This window comes from Pelophylax lessonae (genome assembly GCF_965119305.1).
Source record: "Pelophylax lessonae genome assembly, chromosome: 1".
Lineage (NCBI taxonomy): Eukaryota > Metazoa > Chordata > Amphibia > Anura > Ranidae > Pelophylax > Pelophylax lessonae.
The window spans coordinates 589,108,625-589,124,626 of record NC_138768.1 but is presented as its reverse complement, the minus strand read 5'-3'; the positions used below and the strand labels follow the sequence as shown (position 1 = coordinate 589,124,626).

General features: G+C 41.8%; 1 protein-coding gene across 1 annotated transcript in view; it reads right to left on the bottom strand.

Annotated features, from left to right (window-relative positions):
• The window catches only part of BMPR1B (bone morphogenetic protein receptor type 1B), a 690,971-nt gene extending 675,615 nt beyond the window's left edge, over nucleotides 1-15,356 (bottom strand). The window contains exon 1 of the mRNA XM_082243647.1: nucleotides 15,316-15,356. The gene's annotated coding sequence lies outside the window, so the exon portion shown is untranslated. The remainder of the gene's footprint in view (nucleotides 1-15,315) is intronic.
• Nucleotides 15,357-16,002: the final 646 nt, after the last annotated feature.

Here is a 16,002-nt window from a genome sequence, read left to right as displayed (position 1 = left end):
ACTGGTGGACAGACACTACTACTACACTTTCAAATCAATACTCCCAGTTAAGTAGAACAATATTAAATTGCAGAAAGCATAACATTTCAGAATGTTCACCAGTTAATAGGGATGCACCAATCCAATATTAGGATCGGAGTATCAGCCGCGATACTGACAAAATAGCTGGATCTGGGATCGGTAGAATTAACAGATCCACGGGCCAACTCGGGGTTTCGTCGCAGCAGAACCTGAGTCATTAATCAGCCTCACGTGTGTGTCGGGTATGGAGCGCGCCAAAGAGTCGGCTGTGTGGAGATATTACACACTTGCCACGCCAACTAGTTCCACAGCTGTTTGCAATGTCTGCAAAGTAAATGTTTAGAGGGGAGGTGGTATAACTGCAAAGTTCAATACTACCAATTTAATCAAGCACATCCAGTAACACCATGCTAAGGAGCACGCTGAATTCCTGCAGCTCAACAAAACAAAAGGAGCGGACAATACAGCCCAGCAGCAACAAACTTTGCAGGATGCATTTCAACGACGCGAAAAGTTTCCAATGGAAAGTATAAAAGCATCAGCAATAACACAGAAAGTTTTGGAATTCATTGTTATAGATGCTCAACCAATGTCAGTTGTTGAAGATGAGGGCTTCCGTTGCCTACTGGAGCACTTGGAGCCGAGGTACTCTCTTCCATCATGCAATTATTTTTCTGAGACCACAGTGCCAGAACTGTACAAAAAAGTTTGCGAACACATCTCGAAAGAGATTAAAGATAAAGATAAAGGCTATGAGCTTTACTACAGATATATGGAGCTCTGATGTGTGTCCAATGTCGCTTTTAAGTTTAACAGTCCACTGGTTGGACACGAGCTGTACACCGCACGGTGCAATGTTTCAAGCTAAAAACGTTCATGGTTCACAAACCAGCGATACCAATTCAGCAATACCAATTAAGGCTATACTTGACCAGTGGCACATTCCTTTGAATAAAGTGCATGTCATACTCTGAGACAATGCAAGCAACATGAAAAAGGCCAGAGACAAAATGGGGGTACGGAGCTTAGGCTGCTTTGCTCACGGTTTGCAGCTTGTAGTCAATGAGGGACTACTGTCACAACGGAGTGTGAGCGATGCCATTGCAACATTGCAGTAGACAAATTGTGGGGCATTTTAAACATTCTCAACTTGCGTATTCAAGGCTGCAAGATATCCAGCTCCAGATGCAAATGCAACCTAAACACCTGCAACAAGACGTCAAAACAAGGTGGAATTCTACGTACTTGATGATACAAAGTCTTCTGGAACAGAAGCAAGTCCTCTGTGCTTACATTGCTAACCATGATGACCTGCCCAGTACACTGACCACTAACCAGTGGGCTTTGCTAGAAAAAACGAGCATTGTTTTAGCACCATTTGAAGAGCTAACAAGGAAAGTAAGCTCATCGACTGCCTCCACCGCTGACGTCATTCCAGCTGTCACGGTCCTCAAACGCATCCTTGCTAAAGAAGGCAATGCGGATACTGGCATCAAAACAATGATAACAACCCTGCTTCAAGCTGCCAACAAACGCTTCGACACTGTGGAAGATGAACCATTCTGCTGGACCCGAGATATAAAGACAGGTAAGATAAGATTGTGTAACCTAACTAATTATTACATTAGCCCATCAAGTGTTAGAATTAAATGTTTAAATTTACAGCATGCATCTCATCTAATACAGTAGAAGATAGTGTTATTGTGGAGAGGAGAATAAAATATCTATCATTTATAGACCTAATAAATTAGTTAATGTAATTGTCATTCATTATCTATATTATAGATTTTTTACTCTCCACAATAACACTTCTACTGTATTTGATGAGATGCCATGCTGTCAATTTAGAGATTTTGAAATTCTAACACTTGATGACACTAAAAAACCTGAGTGATTAAAGTCATATATATATATATATATATATATATATATATATATATATATATATAATTTGTATAATAATAAATTATATAAAGAATATAAGCCTATGAATATAAATTATATGGGCTAGGCTTACATTCTTTATATAATTTAATTATTATAAAAATTCATATATATATATATATATATATATATATATATATATATATATATATATCTTTTACTTTAATCATCCTCAGGTTTTTTAGTGTCATCAAACGTTTCATATTTAGCCTAACCTATGTTTTATTTCTGTTTCAGATACTTTACAGGTGCACAATCTGCAAAGCGTGCAAAAGATGCACTGACAGGGGAGCTAGAGGAAGACTTGAGGAGCAGCACAGCTGGAGCATCACAGGCCGCAGAACCACAAGACAAGGTCCCTCGGGTGGAAGCAGCAGCAGCACCGAGCAGCTTTATGCAAGAGTTTGACCCCATTGTGGAGGAGTTTGAACTAGATCCCAGTGCAGCAAGCAGCTCGAGCCCTGCAGTCCAACTGCATGGATATTTTGCAGAGAAAACCATCGCTACCTCAGACAACCCATACCATTTCTGGGGAGTCAACAAATACAGATTACCTTGTCTTGCTGCCACTGCCACAAAATACCTCTGTGCCCCCTACACTAGTGTAGAAAGTGAGAGAGTGTTCAGCACAGTTTCCAGCATTGTGGACAGAAGTTGCAAGCGAGGATGAATTTGCACAGACATACCATCAAGGAACATAAAGACGATAGTTTCTGTACACCTGTGGGACATCATTTTTCACAACCGGACCACACTATAGACAACCTCAATGTTTTAGTTCTTAAAGGGAATTTCAGAACCATGCGGGAAAGGAAAACTTTTGAACTAAGAATAATACTACTTTTTGACACAAAAAATAACGGCTTAAACTTAGATATGGGTTTCCTTTCTCATTATCCCACAGTTTTACGACCCCCTCCTTGACTATCCCCCCCCCCCCCCACCTTCCCCTGTCTTAAACTCTCCCTCTATCTTATCTCACTAATCAAGCTAGTTTTATTACCATGCCAGTTAAACTTATGTTTGTTTGGTTTTTCCTTTTTTTTTTTTCCTTTGGCTCAGAGATTTTGTGTTTCTTTACCATACTGCTAACATTTTGTGGATCAGTACTGCTTGGATCTTGATGAAGGGGACATACCCCGAAAGCTTGTCCTGAAAAATTGTAGGTTAGTGCAAATAAAAAAAGTATCACGGACAGTACTCAATTGTCTCTGTCGCAAGTGCACTAATACGGCTACAATTACCTCAAGCAGAGACAGCAGAAATGCTTGTCTTCATGAGAAAGAATTTGCCGTTGCTGATTAAGTGACCATTCACAGGTTCAGCACAGTTTGTGGATGAGAAGAGAAATAGACTTACAGCAGAGAGAGCAGAAATGCTTGTCTTCAATCTTCTTGAGAAAGAATTTGCCATTGCTGATTAAGTGACCATTCAAGTCATGTTTGTGTCATATGTGAATCAACTTGATCACACAAAGAAATGGCATTTGTAATGTAAACAGGTAATCCAGTGTCACTGTCACACGCCACCATCAAATTGTGATGGTGGTGAGTGTGACACTGGACTACATGTTTACAATATGCAATTTGTATGTGTGATCAAGTTGTTGCTGTTTGACCAACTTTTTAGTCAGGTTTAGGCTGCTATGTTGTTGCTGCTATGTTGTGTTGCCCCCTGAACTAGTAATGCAGAAAGTGAGAGAGTGTTCAGCACAGTTTGTGGATGAGAAGAGAAATAGACTTACAGCAGAGAGAGCAGAAATGCTTGTCTTCAATCTTCTCGAGAAAGAATTTGCCATTGCTGATTAAGTGACCATTCAGGTGTTTGTGTCATGTGTGAATCAACTTGATCACAAAAAGAAATAGCATTTGTAATGTAAACAGGTAGTCCAGTGTCACTGTCACACACCACCATCAAAGTGTGTGATGGTGGTGTGACACTGGACTACATGATTACAATATGCTATTTGTATGTGTGATCAAGTTGTTGTTGTTCGACCAACTTTTTAGTCAAGTTCAGGCTGCTATGTTGTTACTGCTATGTTGTATTGTATTACCCCCTGCACTAGTGCAGAAAGTGAGAGAGTGTTCAGCACAGTTTCCAACATTGTGGATGAGAAGAGAAATAGACGAGACTTCTGAGCAGAGAGAGCAGAAATGCTTGTCTTCATGAGTAAGAATTTGCCATTGCTGATTAAGTGACCATTCACTGGTCATGTATGTTTGTGTCATGTGTGAATCAACTTGATCACACAAAGAAATAACATTTGTAATGTAAACAGGTAGTCCAGTGTCACTGTCACACGCCACCATCAAATTGTGATAGTGGTGTGACACAGGACTACATGTTTACAAATTGACATGCTATTTGTATGTGTGATCAAGTTGTTTGTTGTTCGACCAGCTTTTTAATTTATTCTCAATGAGAATTTCTCAGGTTCAGCTGCTATGTTGCTGCTATGTTGTATGTTGCATTTTAAATTCCTGTTTGCAGGATTTTGCACTTTCTATTTTTTACAATGTTCACTGTTTAAACTGTTTGATTGACTGTATGTTCAAGCAATAAACAGTTTTTTTTTTTCTTGTGGCTACATTTTATTCTTTTTCATTTTGAGTTTGATTACATGATATTTTAGATTTTGAATGCACAATTGTTATAACAAAACAATACTTCCGAATTGGTATCGACAGATACACAAAACCAGGCATCGGTATCGGGACTAGAAAAGTCGGATCGGTGAATCCCTACCGGTTAAATGGCTTATTTTCTTTTCATAAATTGCTGACACTTCACTAAAAACATGCTCACTTGGTACCGAGGAAGGAGGAGCAGAAAGGTATCTTCTAGCACGAGAAGCACGTCTTTTGTAGCATGCCTCATTTTCTTTCCACCACTGAAGAGGATCACTTTTTCTGTCAATTACTGGTTCCTTCAAATAGAGATGAAGTTCATCATCCAGGCTCATTATTTAAGATTCTGATGAATGCTCCGCATGAGGCCCAATAAAACACTGAACACGGCATCTGTTTCACCACAATTAATTGTCTCTTCTGTCCGTTGTCTTTTTGGACATTTTTCTCCTGCATCCTGCTGTTCCACTTCAGAAACCTTCTTTTCTTGACTTTTATTTTCATCAGGAACCTCCTGCACCTTCTGTTGAACTTGAATCTCTTCTGTCAGCCATTGTTTTGCCTTGGCCAATACATCATCAGAAGTGAAAGGATGGTTCTTGTATCGAGGATCCAAAAGGCATACAAGCACAACATTTTTATTCTCCCCATGCTTCTCAAACCATTTGGCAAGGCTGTCCCTCATGGCCTGCCTACATGCTTAAATGCCACGTGTGTTGGATCCTTCCCGTTGAAGAAGCATCTTCAGCACTCCCACACATCATGGGATGACAGAGGACACAGATGAGTTGTCACTTCCTCAATGGGTAGGAGCATCTCAATAATGTTGGCTACTATGTCCCACTGATCAGCAGTAGGACAAGAATGTCCCCCAAGTCCATATTCACCACAATATATAGTGAGAGCTCGCTTCTGCTCCAGCGTCCTTTGTAACATGTGTAGCGTTGAGTTCCATCGTGTTGGAACAGCCTGTATCAAGTTGTTTTTGGGTAGGCCAATGTCTTCCTGAATGAACCCCAGTCGCTGCTTGGCAAGAATAGAATAGTGGAAATGGCCTGCGCACTTCTTCAGCATGCTAATAATGTCAAGCAATGCTTTCTGATTGACAGACCATCATTTACCACAAGTTAAAGGGTGTGTGCCATGCAAATGAGGTCTGACACTTCAGCAAGTCTCATACCTTTAACCATGTTCGCTCCACTGTCTCGCAGCACAAGCATCACTCGGTCTTTGCTGATTCCCCATTCTTCTAGCATGCCTAGAAACTTTTCTCTAATGTACTCCCCAGTGTGGGATCCTTGCATCACTTTTGTATTCAACACCAAATGCCTTCTTGTCCATCCGCTGTCAATGAAGTGGCATGTAATGGGCCATACACACTATAAGATTTTCTGAAGACTTTTTCCTTTAGATTTACCAAAACCAGATAATATGAGGTCAAACCTAAACACTTTCAATTTGTATGCAATCTGGCAGGCCCTTGCACTACATAGAAAAGGTAAATCTGAAGAAAAAAGTCTTCAGAAAATCTTATAGTGTGTATGGCCCTTTAGACTCATTAGTGATTCTGTTTGTCCTGACCAGCAGTCAGTCATGAATGAGAGTGAGTTGCCAGCATTCTCTGGTGTCAGCATAGCCTTTACTTTCTCAACAACCTTTTGGTTAATCTTTGGCAGCATTTCAGTTCGATAAAATTTGTCACACTTCAGTGAATACCTTGGCTCAAGCATGGACATGAACCGCTTAAATCCACAGTCAGACACCATTGTAAATGGCTGGTTATCAGTGACCATCATCTCTGTGTATTACTTTGTCCATCATTTGGGATCTTCCATCAGATTTTAGCCACCTGTTTTTTTCCTGAAACATATCTGTTATTGTTGCCTGGGATAGTGATGTTTCACCTTGTGATTCATTTTGTTTTTCTGTCCTGCATTATACAATTCAAGATGGTGAACTCTTAGATGGGCCCAAAGATTTTATGTATTTTTGGTTTTTGCAGTCATTGATCCCATGCTTACATTGTTTTTGCATGTCTTGCTCAGTGCTGCTGATTTTCCTGGAGATGGAGAAGAGAAATAGTCCCAGACCACACTTTTAATTTTCCTATCTCCATCCATCTCCATTGAAACTTGAAAAGACACTACTAATGTAGGCTTAAACAAAATGGCTGGCTGGCACCCTGTGGTGATGAGTGACTGGCACCCTTTGGTGGGTGGCTGGCTGGCTTGCTGGCATACTGTGGTGGCTGGCTGGATGGTTGGCACCCTGTGGGGGGTAGCTGGCTGGCACGTTGCGGGGGGTGGCTGGCAGGCACCCTTTGGTGGGTGGGTGGCTGGCGGTGGCACCCTGTTGTGGGTGGGTGGCTGGCATCCTGAGGTGGGTGGCTGGTTGGCACCCTGTGGTCAGTGGGAGGCTGGCTGGCACCCTGTGGTGGGTGGCTGGCTTGTTGGCACCCTGTGGTGGGTGGCTGACTGGCACCCTTCGGTGGGTGGGTGGGTGGCTGGCTGGCACCCTGTGGTGGCTGGCACCCTGTGGTGGGTGGGTGGGTGGCTGGCACCCTGTAGTGGGTGGCTGGCTGGTTAGCACCCTGTGGTGGGTGGCTGGCTGACACCCTGTGGTGGGTGGGTGGCTGGCTGGCACACTTTGGTGGGTGGCTGGCTGGCACCCCTTGATGGGTGGGTGGTGTGGCACCTTTTGGTGGCTGGCAGGCACCCTGTGGTGGGTGGGTGGGTGGCTGGCACCCTGTGATGAGTGGCTGGTAGTGGCAGGTACAGTCCCAGGGCCAGTGGGTGGCTGGCAGATACAGTCTGGCAGGGCCTGAGGCTGGCTGGTAGGCATATGGGTGTGTGGGACTGGGTGGCGGGCTGGCACTGGGCAGCTGTGAGTGGTGGGTTGCCGCCGCGGCTTTGTTACACAACATGCACTGTGCCTGTGACTGAAGATCACTCACTGTCCCGAGTCCGACAGACTGTGCACAGCATGCAGACAGAGCAGACTCCAGTGTGGCCACGGCAGGTAAAACACACTGTGACAAGGCTGAGGGAAGCGGCCTAAGATGCCCATAGCGCAACATACGTGATGATGTCACATAATATCGGCAATATCGGTAATCCAAAGGCCGATTCCGATATATCGGGGAAAGTGCAAATCGGCCCTCGATGTATGCTGATAATCGGTCGATCTCTACTAAATACCTTGGACTGTCTAATTTCCAAAAAGAGGTCATTTGTACTGTCCTGACATTTCAGGGCCTCATGAAACGAGATAGGCCGTCGGTACATCGGGTGTGATCAATTTTCAATGATTGGCACCATAGCTTGTAGACTCTATAACTTTCACACAGACTAAATAATATCAATATTTTGGGATATGTTTACCAAAGATGTGTAGCAGTATAAATTTTGGCCCTAATTTTTTTATGAAAAAAAAGTTACTTATTTGCAAAATTTTATAACAGAAACTAAAACAAAATGTTTTTTTTTTTTTTTCAAAATGTTCGCTTTTTTTACCTATATCGCAAAAAATAAAAAAACCCAGTGGTCATTAAATACCACCAAAAGAAAGCTCTATTTGTGTGAAAAAAAATTGAAAACATTTGATTGGGTATAGGGTTGCATGAGTATGTATCATTCAAAGTGTGAGAGCTCTGAAAGCTGAAAATTGGTCTGGGCAGGAAGGGGGTGAAAGTGCCCTGTATTGAAGTGGTTAAAGTGCAACATTAGTATAAATGTCCATTAAAGTGCAACATCAACAATTTAAACTGCTTTATTGCAATTTTTAATGTTCTTAATAATGAATATTTTTTATTTTTATTTTTATTTTATTTTAAAATGAAGGATACCATACATTGGACGATGCAATTGGTTTAGCAGATGGTACTAATAGTAAAGAGTAACCAATTTTCTTTGTATTTAGGATAAGTGCATTATTGTGTATATATAAAGAGTGGTGGCCTCTGCAATAAATCAGAGCATAAGATAAAGTTTTAATGTTTTTGAAGTAATGGTGTAACAAAATAGTATGGAAATGGTAATCTGCTGCATATAAGAGGCATAATGTCAGAACTTGAAGATCTCCTAAAGACGTCATTACAAGGAAATGTATGTTGCGGTGGAGCTAGAGGAAGTGATGTCGTTCTCCTGGGGACACCCAGAGGGGGATGAGATACTGATCTGGAGAACAAGCCGAGCCTGCACTTGCTGTAGTGGAGCCGGCTTGTAATACTATAAAGCTGAGCTCACATGTAAATGTGAGCATAATAGCTAGTGATTTTTTCAGATGTATATTGGCGTACTATTGGAGTCTTTCTCTCCTCTGATTTTATGACATTCTCCTATTGTGAGGAAGAAGTGGTGTAGTCCTGGAAGTTTAATATTGCAACACCAACTAATCTTAGTAGAGAAACTGGCATCAGTAGCGCAATCACATTATGGTCATATAAACATATAATATAACTATAAAATAGTTAATATAAAATACAATGTCCCATAAGAAAGTAATTGCACACAGGAGAAGGTAATATGGAGGAAACAGTCTATCACAAAATATCCAGATCAACTCCAAATTCAAGGTGAGGGAGAAAAAGTCCAAAAGTCCCACTCTTGTGCCCTTCTTTAGAACGGGAACACCTTGTAAGCCTCCACTGGTCACCCCAAGGGAATTGGAAACTCACCAGAGATATCTGCCCCCCCCCCCCCCCACTCTCATGGACAGGGCTTGCTCGCTTATTACAATGGCTCTTTATTCCGGATCAGACAAATTCTCTGCATTCAAATTACATCGTCCTCCTTATCCTCAGTACCACACCATTATTTTCATGGGCATATGCAAATAGAATGACAACCCCACTAGTGTGATACCATGTATAATTAAGATCAGTCTTTATTTAGAATTTACAAAGTGTGCACTCAAAACACATGCTTAATTCAAGCCCGTCAAATCAAGTATATCAATCACATTAGGCTGGATGACTCCCGCAACCATCCATTGCTTATGGGCCATTGTATTTTACATTAACTATTTTATAGTTATATTATATGTTTATATGACCATAATGTGATTGCGCTACCGATGCCACTTTCTCTACTAAGATTAGTTGGTGTTGCAATATTATTCATTTTACTTTAAGTAGCAGCAATCCACCTTAAATTGGGAATTCAAGTGTGGATATCCCAAACAGGTGGTCCGCTTTCTCTTTTGAGCACAGGGGACCATTTCAATTTATTTTTTGTCTGGTATTTTATAGTCCTGGAAGTTTAAAACCTTGGGGAAAAAAGCACACACAGATCTACTTCTATGTGGGGGGGTCATATCTGTCTAGTGAGTTCTCAAGTGTGGTGGTTAACATGGAGCACTTTTGCAGTTTTGAGCACAGTATATGCAAGAGGATACTGAAATTTGCACTTCAAATGGACACCACTGACATTGCACTCTAATGTACATTTATACTAATATTGCACTTTAACCACTTCCATACAGAGCAGTTGAACCCCCTTCCTGCCCAGACCAATTTTCAGCTTTCGGCGCTCTCACAATTTGAATGATAATTACTCAGTCATGCAACGCTGTACCCAATCAAATTTTTTATAATTTTTTTTACACAAATAGAGCTTTCTTTTGGTAGTATTTAATCACCACTGGGGTTTTTTTTTTTGGTGAAAAAAGAGCGAAAATTTTGAAAAAAACACATTTTGTTTTAGTTTCTATTATAAAATTTTGCAAATAAGTAATTTTTTTTCATAAATTTGGGAAAAAATTTATACTTCTATATATCTTTGGTAAAAATAACCCAAATTAGTGGTTATTATTTAGTCTGTGTGAAAGTTATAGAGTCTACAAGCTATGGTGCCAATCATTGAAAATTGATCACACCTGATGTACCGACGGCCTATTTAATTTCTTGAGGTACTGAAATGTCAGGACAGTACAAATACCCCCCAAATTACCCCTTTTTAAAAGTAGACATTATAGGGTATTTAGTAAGAGGCATGGTGAGTTTTTTGAAGTTGTAAAGTTTTCCCACAATTCTTGGGAAAATGAAGAAATCATTTTTTTTTTTTACACAAAATTGTCATAATTACAAGTTATTTCTCACACACAGTATATGTATACTTGCAATTACACCCCAAAATACATTCTGCTACTCCTCCTGAGTATGGCGATACCACATGTGTGAGACTTTTACACAGCCTGACCACAACATGAGGCCCAACATGCAGGGAGCACTTTTGAAGGCCCTGGAACACCAGGACAATGCAATTACCCACATTTTGGAAAGCAAACACCCCAATGTTTATTCTATGAGGCATAATGAGTCTTTTGAACATGTCATTTTTTTCCACAAGTTTTTGGAAAATGTGGAAAGAAAATGAAAACGCATTTTTTTTTACACAAAGTTGTCAATTTATAGGATATTTCTAACACATAGCATGTATATAGCAAAAATGACACCCCAAAATACATTCTGCTACTCCTCCTGAGTATGGCAATACATCATATGTGGGACTTTATCACAGCATAGCCACATACAGAGGCCCAACATCCAAGGAGCACCGTCAGTTGTTCTAGGAGCATAAATTACACATATAATTTCATTACAACCAATCACACTTTTGAAGGCCCTGGAACCCCAGGACAATGGAAACCCCCACAAAATGACCCCATTTTGGAAAGCAAACACCCTAACACATAATCTAGGAGGCATGGGCTGCAGATAGGTACTCAGGTACACTGATCAGCTTCAGAAAGGTACTCGGGTACTCTGATAAGCTTCAGAGAGGTACTTGGGTATTCTGATGGGCTAGAGACAGGTACTCGGGTAATCTGATGGGGTGCAGATAGGTACTCGGGCACTCTGGGATGGAGACAGGTACTTGGTTACTCTGATGACAGGTACTTGGGTACTCTGATGACAGGTACTCGGGTACTCCAATGACAGGTACTCAAAGTACCTGTCATCAGATTACCCCAATACCTGTCATTAAAGTACCCGAGTACCTGTCTCCAGCCTATTAGAGCACCCCGAGTACCTGTCACCAACCCATTAGAGTACCCGAGTACTTGTCATCAGAGTACCCGAGTACCTGTCATCAGAGTACCCGAGTACCTGTCACAAGCCCATCAGAGTACCCGAGTACCTGTCACAAGCCCATCAGAGTACCCGAGTACCTGTCATCAGAGTACCTGATGGGCTGGTGACAGGTACTTGGGTACTTTGATGACAAGTACTTGGGTACTCCGGTGACAGGTACTCGGGTACTCTGATGATGGGTACTCCGATGACACGTACTCCGATGACAGGTACCCAAGTACCTGTCATCAGAGTACCCGAGTACCTGTCATCAGAGTACCCAAGTACCTGTCATCAGAGTACCCAAGTATCTGTCACCAGCCCATCAGAGTACTCGAGTATCTGTCACCAGCCCATCAGAGTACCCGAGTACCTGTCATCACAGTACCTGATGGGCTGGTGACAGGTACTCGGGTACTCTGATGGGCTGGTGACGGGTACTTTGATGGGGTAGTGATAGGTAATTTAATGGGCTAGTGACAGGTCCTCTTTATTGGGGGGGGCAATCAGTGTGTTTTGGGGTGCACTGTAATGGGTAACTAGCTGTTACCACAATCTTCTCCTCACACAGGATCAGTGTGTGAGGAGGAGAGCACGGTGACAGCTAGTTACCGTGTTCTCTGTTGACATTCTGTGACCGGCTGTGATTGACAGCCAGTCACATGGTAAAAAGCCAATTTCATTGGCTCTTTACCTAGATCGGGGATGGGCTCTGTCCAAGGGATGAGCCTCGTCCCCGATCGCCGCCCTGCGCACCCCCCGGGGGGGGGGGGGCGCGTATTGAGGAGAGAATGAGCGGCTCATGCTGGAGCCACTCATGTGATCGGCTGTGATTGACACAGCCAATCACGTAGTAAACAGCCAATTTCATTCTGTGTACCCACAAAATACACATCTACTGTACCACAAGTGAAAGTTTCAAAGGCACACATAAACCCAAAGGATTGTGCCAAAAAATAAAACAGAATATAGATAGAAAGCTACCACTTTTGTCTGCTCCAACCTTAAAGACAAAATTTTATAAAATAGTCAAAAACTACTTAGCAACTAGCAATTGTTGAGATAAGAAACATTTTGGCCATGAGTATGTTAAGTACATCAGTAAGCATTTTGTTAAGTAAAACACAATGTATAGGTATGTAGTTACACCATGTTAAATCAGAAACAGGACTAAAAACTTAAAAACCTAAAGAGGTTAAAATCAAATTCTCCCTCCCTAATTTTATGCTTTTTGGATACTTGCAATTATGGTTTTCCCTACAAGTACAATTTTCTGACTCTTTTCCCCAGCTCCCTTCCTTTCCAATTGTGGATACAATTCAGGGCTCAGACCCAAAAAAGTCGATCTCTACTTTTATAATGACCTCCTTACCCCTCCCGCGATGATATTGGCCTTTCAACTTAAAACCAGATGGCCAAGGTATGTAGGAGAAATGGAAGATGAGGACTGGGCTGAGATCTTGGAGGGTCACAAGATGGTTTCCCCTCAGGTCTCAGACTGTCCTACCCAACTCTATATATTGCACCACACGTACTTAACCCCAATTCGTTTGGCTAGATACCGTCCCTCCCAATCTCTAACTGTCCTAAATGTGTAGACTCCCAAGGTACATTCTTGTTCAGCCATATGTGCTTATTGGTCACAAATAGTCCAATTTTTTCATGATAAAATGGCTTTCCCCTTACAGTTGACCCTAAACCCTGCCTGCTAGGCCTCCTACCTGTTCCGGAGGAGGAGAAGTTTGAAAAAACTTTCCTTTACAAAGTCTTATCTATTGCCAGGAAGCTTAGTGCACGCCAGTGGATGCAGGCATCACCTCCTACTATACAAGCATTGTGCCAGGAAATGAATGATGTTCTACCCTATAAAAAGCTAATTTATAAACACAGTGGGTGCCCGAATAAGTATAATAAGATCTGGGACCGGTGGCTTGCCATCCCCGAGACATGTGTATAATCACTTATTACCTTAACCCACAGAATTATTCCAGTCTCTCTCAGTGGCAAAGTCCTACAGTATCTCAAATGAGCCTCCGGCTGGGGATTTATATCTACCTACAAAAGGCGAGTGCAGTTACCAGAACTCTCCTTTCCTCTTTTTGTTTTTATTTTTTTATTTTTTTCTTGTTTTTTGACATCACAGTGGTTTATATGTCTGTCTAGTACCTTTTTCACAGCCATGTTATACAAACTTTGTGTCCCCTCCCTTTTGGGTTTTGTTCTTTCTTTTGTACTCTGTGGAGTCAGATTTTGTTTCTTATATAACAACACTGTGGACATGTTATCCATAATCAGTATATACGAGATCGAATGTATACTGTACTGTCAGGATCAGTGTCATTACGTGGGTCACCTGCTGGTGGCACTGTTGTTCCTGGAACTGAGGGGCGCAGTTCCAGGGCCCACCAGCGGGTGTCTCCCAGCAGCTGGACTGTTCTTTTAATTAAGCTGCACCTGAGGAGGACTGCTGAGGGAATATAAGCCCGCCCTTCACTGAGGCTCAGGGCTTCAGTATTTTCTCTGCTAGCCGTGTCCCTGTCTGAGCCTGATCCTGAAACCTGTATTCTGAAACCTGTATTCTGATCCTGAGTCCTGTTCCCTGCACCCTGCTTCCTGTACCTCTCTCCCTGCTTTCCTTGTCTCCTGTCCCTGTCCTGTCCTGCTATTGTTTGCTCCATTAAACTTATTTACATCTTTATCCATCTGGGTCCTGATTCCTTGGTGCAGCCAACTGATCTGATCACCCTTGCTGGATGCCTGCATGTGGTATCCCTGACATGTACTATTCTTTGTTATCTAAAAAAAAAAAAAAAAACTAATTTGAAAAGTTAAAAAATCACAATGTAGAGTGCAACAGCATGTGTCATAGTGCCCAGTATATTGCTGATAGAAAGGAGGAAAATATGGTCACTGTCCTTGGACAACAAATGGCTGGCATTGATGATCAGGGGGTAGCAAAAATGTCTGGCCCCAATAGTCAAGGGGAGGAAAATACCCTGTGTCTTGGAGGAGGATACCTGGTAATGGGGGAAAGGGTGTCTGCATATTTTGTGGGGAAAAAGACACAGCTTACAGAGCTGACTACTAGTGCCAGCAGAGCACAGGGCTAATGCAGGCTGCAATAGCAACACATTAGGAGCAAAAAAGGGGACATTTGACAGGGGATGGAAGTCTGTGCTGTCACTCAGAATGGCATTATTGCTCTTCACACATCATGTTGTGCAGTGTGAGAGAGCAGAGTGGCCCTGTATGCCTTGCACATGCTGCATGGAGGATACACCACTGGTTACTTCTTAGTTATGCAATTGTTTAGAGTGAAAATCTTTCAACTTCAATAATAAATTTGTCTCTGAACTTTGTAAACTGCCACACTGAGCTTCCCAGAAGAGATACCTGGGACTGCAAAGCTATTGCAGAGACTTTGGTGAACAGGGCACAGCTGATTTGTTACTAATCACGTCGCTAAAATTCCTTGATAAATGTACCCCATTATGTGCAATGCAGCATAAGTGTGAGCTGGCGTTAAACTAGCGCCACATATGGCATTCTTTAATAAAAGATATAAGGCTTAACTGAAACAAGTAAAAAAAGCCCAAACAGGTTTACCATTTAAATATATGCAGTGTTATCAATGAAAATAAATCTTACCTTCTGAAATTCTGTGTATCAATTGATTCCACCTATCAAAGAAAAGAAAACATAAATGAAGAAAAACAAATAATTAATATTATAAAACCAGTCAAAATTCCATTGATATTATTTGTACAATACAGGACACAGCCAACTCATTCATACAATATAAGATGTCCCCAAGCAATGAATACAAGGATGGGTAACAATTAGGCAATTAGGCAAACAGAACTGTGTCAATAGGCCCAATAAACAACAGGACTAAGACCCCAGGTTCAGAGTGCCGCTACAAGAACCTTGCAGCTGAAAGCAGCACCCGCATCAAATTTGACATCCTCCAGGTAAAACTTTGAAAAAATATAACCAGAAGACCAAGGCCCAGGATCCTCAAACAAATTTTGGTGGAGTGGACATGTAACATAGGCTCTTTTAATCAAATCCTTTATCTTTGGTGTAATGGTGAATTTTGAAGCAGGCTGCTCTATGTGTGGTCCTGCGGAGAGGACAAACAGGGAGTCTGTTTGTCTAAGGGGAGCAGTAGTTTTGTAATGTACTCTAATGGCTCTGACTACATTCAGGCAATGTAGAGAGCCTTCCTTTGGATGTTTGGGAGCAGGGCACAAGGCTGGCAAAACAATGTCCTCATTGAGATGGAATGCTGAAAGTACCTTTCGAAGAAAAGATGGTCTTGGGCATAACACAACC